Source organism: Capsicum annuum, chromosome 5 (assembly GCF_002878395.1).
Source record: "Capsicum annuum cultivar UCD-10X-F1 chromosome 5, UCD10Xv1.1, whole genome shotgun sequence".
Classification (NCBI taxonomy): domain Eukaryota; kingdom Viridiplantae; phylum Streptophyta; class Magnoliopsida; order Solanales; family Solanaceae; genus Capsicum; species Capsicum annuum.
Window position 1 is genome coordinate 23590983 of NC_061115.1, and position 6757 is coordinate 23597739.

Below are 6757 nucleotides of genomic sequence, written 5' to 3' on the forward strand. Positions count from 1 at the left end.
TGATCTTTTCATAAAAAAAAAATAAAGAAAAAAGAGTTTTTGACAAAAAAAAAATATTGCATTTTGACGCCTTTGTTATTTCTTATTACAGTTAGTTTAAGGTGGTTGTCTTGTGGTATTTTGGTTGGTCCTCTATATTACATCAAGTCCAAGGAAGAGAGTAATGTCTAACAAGAATATAGAGAGTGAATTTGAGGCAACAAATGATGGAAATGTATCGATCTTGGGCCACTGGGCTGCCTCTTCCACCATTTTCCACTATTGACCTTACAAATACCTTGAGTTTTTCACCAAAATTGCAAGGTCAGTTTTCTATTATTGGTTATGTGCCACAATATACCTCAGAATCTAGTCTAAGCCAAAAGCATCCCAATATTTCCATCACTCATTATCTAGCTCTTTAGTATAAATCTGCCATATCGATAGCACCACCTATAGTATCTGCTTCAGTTGCTCAACCCTCTACTGAGGTTTCCACCTTGGCTTTTGGTCCGGCGATTGTGCTTCCCCAATCTGCTAGTGAGTCAATGTTCAACACTCTTGATGATAACTATTATACTCCTAAGCCCATATCTATGTTAGTTAGACCACCAAACTTTCTTACTAAGAAGTCTGACATGGCAGAAGAGCAAGAGAAAATGGCGAGGAAAATGGAAAGAATATAAAAGGCTATGAAAAATTCTCAGGGAATTTCAAATTATGAAGATGTTACATAAAAATACTGGGGTGTGTCTTTAAGTGCTAACCTTCCTCCAAGTCTTGAGATATCTAAATTTGAGGAACATGATGGGTAAGAGGATTTTGTAAAACACTTGAGACGATATTGCCATCAATTGAGAGGGACTGAAAGAAAGAAGAAGAAAAACGTACCTATTGTTGTTACAAGGGCAAAGCATAGCTCAAGAGGTCTAACTTAGCAATATTGTCAGTATCAATCCCGAGCTCGCACATAAAATCCATGTGCTCACCTACAACAAGGTTTGTCTTTGTAAAATCTAAGATATTTCATTCCACTTCCTTAGTATCCTTTGAACAATGTACATTTGTATACTCATTCATTTTCTTATCCACAATGGCATGCACTGGTCTCTCAACATCATCCTCAACCCCCACATATTTACCAAGGAACTTCTAAGTTCAAGTTTTAATCGAGGCCAGAATTTGCAAAGAGGAGAAAGTCAAAGGATAATTTTACTCCAATTAAGGAGTCGTATGTCAATTTATTCCAGTGATTGAGAGACTAGGGAATAATCACTCCTCTCTTTGAGTGTACTCCTGATCAACATTCAAGAAATTTTGATCCTCATGTACGATGTGCATATCATTCTAGAACTTATTTGTTGAAGAAAATATGTTGGACAGTGGTGGAAGTTCCAGTCATGCTGATATGCGAACTAGTGGCTAAGATGTCAAGCTTAATAATTGGGAGGCCACTCCTCTCCCTACTATGAAGGAGTGTTGTTAGTTTATTTGTTTGTCTTTCTGCAATTTGAATCGTTCTAGGATTGTAATTCAGATTTTTACCTTGGTATTTTAGGTTAAAACTTTGTCTATCTTTGTTTTTTTTAATGAAACATAATTTTCCTTTGTTTTATTTTGTGTCTGATATGTAATCTGCTTCTGTGCTTTACTATGTGTTTGTGTGGTATCTCGTGTCTTGAGCCGGGGGTCTATCGGAAACAGCCTTTCTACTTCATCAGAGGTAGAGGTATGGACTGCGTACATCTTACCCCCCCAGACCCCACTAGGTGGGAATACACTGGGTTTGTTGTTGTTGTTGTTGTTTTATTTTGTGTCTAATATTTACTTATTTATTTTCTATTATACGGTTCTTTCTATATTGATTCTAATGATATGACATGCATGAAGAATTATCAACCAGATTCTAAAACCCAATCTAATTATGAAATAATGAATAAAGACGTTGAATATGATAAAGATGAAGTATTTGAGGAAATAAGCAAAGATTTCGAACAGCTGGAAAATAAGTCAAATCCCAATTTGGATAAAACTGAGGCGATCAATTTAGGGGATCATGAAAATATTAGGGAGACTAAGATAAGTGTACATGCTCCACCACAACAAAAGAAAGATATAATTGAAGCTTTGCTTGAGTACAAAGACATTTTTGCGTGGTCTTATGATGATATGCTCGGTTTGAGCACTGATTTGGTAGTTCATAAGTTTTCAATTGATCCTACTTTCCCTTCCATCAAGCAAAAGTTAAAGAAGCTTAAAACCGACATGAATGTAAAAAATCAAAGAGGAAATCACGAAGCAACTTGAGGCTAAATTCATTCGAGTGGCCCAATATCCTTCTTGGTTGGCAAATATTGTCCCTATTCTAAAGAAGGACGACAAAGTTTGGATGTGTGTTGATTATCGTGATCTAAATAAAGTAAGTCCGAAAGATGATTTTCCACTCGTTAATATCCATATTTTATTGGATAATTGATCTAAACATGATCTTGCGTCTTAAGTGGATTGTTATGCGGAATATCACTAGATTATTATGAATCCAAAAGATGCGAAAAAGACATAATTTATCAAGTCATGGAGGACATATTGTTATTGATTTATGCCATTCGGAATAAAGAATGTTGTGGCAACTTACATGAGGAAAATGACCACAATGTTTCATGACATGATGCATAAAGAGATTGAATTTTATGTGGATGACGTGATCATTAAATCAAAAGAGTAGTCTGACCATGTCAAAAATCTGAGGAAAATCTTTAAAAGGCTTCACAGAAGCCTATGCCCACAGGTAGACTCGTGAAATAGTAGATGCTACTTATGGAGTTTGATATTGTCTATGTGATATGAACTGTAATGAAAGATAAAGCCTTAGTGGATCATTTGATTGAAAATCCAGTTGATGAGGAGTATGAGCCATTGAAGACTTGCTTTCCAGATGAAGGGGTATTATGGTTGATGAAATTATTTTTGATGATTGCCACTAAGATTGGAAGTCGTTCTTCATTGGAGCTATTAATGTAAAAGGAGTAGGGATAGGGGCAGTTCTTATTTCTGAATCGGGAAAATACTATCCTGTAATAGCCCAACTTTAATTCTATGGCAGAATACGAAGCTTGCATTCTGGGTTTGAGACTAGCCATTGACATGGGAATCCAAGAACAGTTGGTATTAGGAGAGTCATATTTCTTAGTCCACCAGATCCAATGACATTGGGAGTCTAGTGATTCAAAACTCCTACCATATCGAGGTTGTTTGCAAGATCTTTGTCAACGATTTGTATCAGTAAAGTTCAAACATATTCCAAAGCTCATAATGAGATTGTTGATGCTTTAGCGACCTTATCTTCGATACTCCAATATCTCGACAAGAATCATATTGACCCCTTGCGTATACAGATTCATGATCAACATGCATATTTCAATGTGGTTGAGGAAAAATTTAATAGGGAGCCGTGGTTTCATGACATCAAAGAATATATTCAGGTTGAAAAATATTTAATACATCCTGATGGTAACCAAAAGAGATGTCATTCGATGACTGGCTTGTGGGTTTTTCTTGAGTGGGGGAATCTTCTATAAGAGGATTCCAGATTTGGGACTTTTGAGGTTTGTAGATGCTAAAGAAGCTTCAAAAATCATAACTAAAGTACATTCTGGGATTCGTGGACCGCATATGAATGGACATGTTTTGGAAAATAAAATACTTCGAGCAGGTTACTACTGGCTCACCATGGAGGGAAATTCCATCTGTTTTCTTCGTAAGTATCATGAATTCCAAGTGCATGGGGACTTAATACATTCCCCTCCATCTGAATTGCATACAATGACTACTCCATGGCCTTTCAGAGCCTGGGGAATGGACGTAATTGAACCAATTAAACTGAAAGCCTCGAATGGACATAGGTTTATCTTGGTGGCCATAGATTATTTCACAAAGTAGGTGAAAACAGTGACTTTCAAGTCAATAACCAAGAAAGCGGTGGTTGATTTTGTTCACTCAAATGTTATTTGTCAGTTCGGTATTTCAAAGATGATTATCACGAATAATGCTGCAAATCTCAACAGCCACTTGATGCAAGAAATATGATAACAATTTAAGATTATGCATCGGAATTCAACTCCTTATCACCCAAAGACAAATGAGGTTGTAGAAGTTTCCAACAAAAACCTAAAGAAAATACTCCGCAAAATGGTGCAAGGTTCCCGACAATGGAATAAAAAGTTACCTTTTGCTCTAGTGGATTTTCGTACTACAGTTCAGACTTTAATTGGTGCAACTCCTTACTCGTTGGTATATGAAACTGAAGTAGTTATACCTGTAGAGAATGAAATTTCATCTCTTCGAGTAGTTCTGGAAGCTGAAATTGATGATGATCAATGGGTCAAGACTTGAATGTAGAAATTAAGCCTGATTGATGAAAAAAGATTGATGTTAGTATGTCATAAAAAACTATACCAGAAGAGAATAGCACAGGTATATAACAGGAAGGGGCGTCACAGACATTTTGAAGCTGGTCAATTAGTACTAAAACACATCCTTCCCCCCATCAGATTGAAGCCAAAGACAAGTTTTCTCCTAATTGGCAAGGAACAGTCATGTTAAAGAAAGTATTACCTAATGGTGCATTATATCTGACTGATGTAGCAGGAAAAATGAAAGAAATGTTTGTCAATGTTGATGTAATTAAGAGATATTATGCATGATATTCATGTACGATTATGTCATGTATGTTTTGTACTTGCATTTTAAAAAGATTGAAATGATGAAGGCACTTTGTTCTACTATCCAAATATTAAGTCAACCCTTGCTTACCCCTTTGAGCTTTGATTCGATTTTTCTTTCATAACCCTCTTTTGGAATCAATTAAAGTCAAAAGTTCAAATTGAAAAAAAATGAAAATGATCATGATAAAAAAAAAAGAAAAATGAAAAATTAAAAAAAATGAAAAAATGATGATGAAAAAAAAACCAAGCAAAATAATGATTCTCCTAAGCTACGTTTGACCTAATTCTTGCTATGACAAGATATGTAGGTAGCCCAACTCAGGGGTTCGGTCTAACCAAAAAAAATTCAAGTTACCTAAAATGAAATAAAACTGGGGAAATGGTTTATTTTCTTAAAAAATTGATTTCAAAAGCTGTATGTTTCACCCAATGTTATGTAAACTTTTGAGCCTCATGCCGCCCTTTCTTTCTAACCTTTTCCAAAAGCCAAGTTACAACCAAAGAAATACATTCAGATCGATCTTTAAGAATGCCAAGGCTAAATATGTTGCGGGTGCATGATGTTTCGTATGTTGGGCATTATTTTTGAAAAAAAATAAAAAAATAAAAAATGAGACTCTTATTGGTGAAACTCTTTTGGGCATGATAAGACGACAGTGAGCTGAGAAACAAATGAAAATAAGATAGGCTCATTGGCAAAAACCCATTGATGTGCCATTAGCCGAAGGAGGACTGTGATCTAGAGGGAGCATATTCAAGATTGATTCCATTTCAAACTCAATAAGTAGACAAAATTTATAATGATTAGCGTGGGTAGATCAAGTTGTTTAATTCAAAATGCATGTCATAATTGTTGGTTTTTCCTGTCGTTTCAAAAAAGAGATGCCTATTGTCTTTTCCTTTTCTTTTTATTTTATTTCTATTTTTTTTATTTTTTTGTATCTTTGTCATCAAATAAAAATTATTGTCATATTTTTCCGTGTCTTTAAGTCAAATTCATGTCAAGTCAAAGTAAGAAAGGACTTCAAAACTTGCTACCAACTCCATCAATGGTACAAAATAAGACAAAGGATCAACGTACAAAGACAACATTTCAAAGTAAAGTAAGGTACTTAGAATGATTGTGATCTGACAGTTTTAAACTCATAGAAAGATAGAAGGTGTATTGGAAATTGAAATCAGAGGCATCATATGATTTGAATCAAAAGTTTTAATAGTCAGAATTCCGGGTCAGAAGTACGATGGGTCAACGAATGTTTATCAAGAATTTGAAAGCAGTTGAGCATGACAAGTTCAAGAGCAGTCACCTCAAAAGTCAAATGCCACAAATCAACCACTTTTTTTAAACTCACGAGTTTTATTTTTATGAAATAGGAATAATTGCTACCTTCAAATCGAAGGCTTCAAAGCGTAATTATGCAGGGTACAATTCCTCGGTTCTACAAATGTAAGAGGGAATATTACTGTACAGGTTTGGTAATCACAATCATGGTAAAACTCATCATCTTGCACCCCCTAAGAGATACATTCTCTAATTTGGGTATTTTATGTCTCATGGCTAGGAGGAGCATTTTCTAATTTGAACCGATAATCCTAACAGATGCATTTTTATTAAGAATCTTTCACTTTTATTCTTAAGAGACAGACTTGTTGGTCTCAGTCATTCAATTTTATCCTCAAGAGGTGCATTTGTTGATTGGAATCTTAATTCATCTTCGCATTATGCATCATTTCAAGTAGTTGTAATTGAGTTTGATGACCGCAAAAGCTTTTGATGGTAAACTGGGGCATAAAGAAAATTTAATTCTTGCGATTTGAAATTTCACTTTAGGACTTTCCTAGAAAATGAAACTTTATTTTTTTGAGAAATGAAGTTTTCTTTATCATAATCTTTATGTGGGATAATTTTCGTTCTAGTTTTGATTTTAATTTTAGGAGCCCGCCTCAAGGAAAGGGTGAAGGAAATTAAGTCCAGGAGCCCACCAGAAGAACACGGTGAAGAAGAACTAAGTCCAGGAGCCCGCCTGAAGAACAGGGTGAAGAAGAAGTAACAA